The sequence below is a fragment of the Balaenoptera borealis genome (genome assembly GCF_965194805.1).
Source record: "Balaenoptera borealis genome assembly, chromosome: 13".
In the NCBI taxonomy this organism is placed as follows: domain Eukaryota; kingdom Metazoa; phylum Chordata; class Mammalia; order Artiodactyla; family Balaenopteridae; genus Balaenoptera; species Balaenoptera borealis.
The window spans coordinates 41,165,590-41,166,483 of NC_138870.1; positions in this window are offsets into that span (position 1 = coordinate 41,165,590).

Sequence of the window (894 nt, forward strand, 5' to 3'; positions counted from 1 at the left end):
ATATAAAAACTAAGCTTCTGCATGGCAAAAGATACCATAAACCACAAGAACAAGTAGCAGAACAGAAAAAAAACACCTGCTGCATAGAATACAAATGTAAATATACATGAAATGTGAAATGCTCTAAAACTTTGATTAAAAACAGCAAACAAGCTGAAAAAAAATGAGCTGTGCATATAATCTTCACAAAAGATCAAATGCAAAGGACCAACTAATACGTGAAAAGATGTTAATATTGCCTAGTGGCAGAGGAATGCAAATTGAAATAAAAATGAAATAGCACTATGTAATAAACTATAACACATTGCAGGCTCAGTAGGGGTTAAAGGGCACTCTTTGCTGGTGGAGATGTGAGGTGTTATAGCATACCCAGAAAACAATTTGGTGACATCAATTAAAATTAGAAAAATACATACACTTTACAAGTCTATTTCTGGGAATCAATCCCAAAGACATAAACACATGTAAATTTCATGTTATGTACTCAAAAATGTCTACTGCAGCATTTTTGCAGTGGTTAAAAAATGGAAGCAGAGTGAGCCTAAACATAGGGGAATGGTTTGAGAAACTATGGCACATTCACAAGTAGAATTTTATGCTGACACACAAAAAAATGAATTAGAGCTATGGCATTTGAAGTGTAGTATGTTTTATAAATTATTAAAGAATGAAAAGCAAACAGAAGAAAAAGTGTATATTTATACAGTTTTTTTTTAGATTTTTATTTATTTTATTTTTTTTAGTTATTTCTGAGATATACATTTTAAAGTATATACAGTTTTTAAACAGAGATGGAAAACTTCTATATGTATACATATACGTATATGTGTATGTAAGTTTGAATGTGACTATATAAACCCAGAGAAAGCTAAGAAAGACATATACTCTGTGATT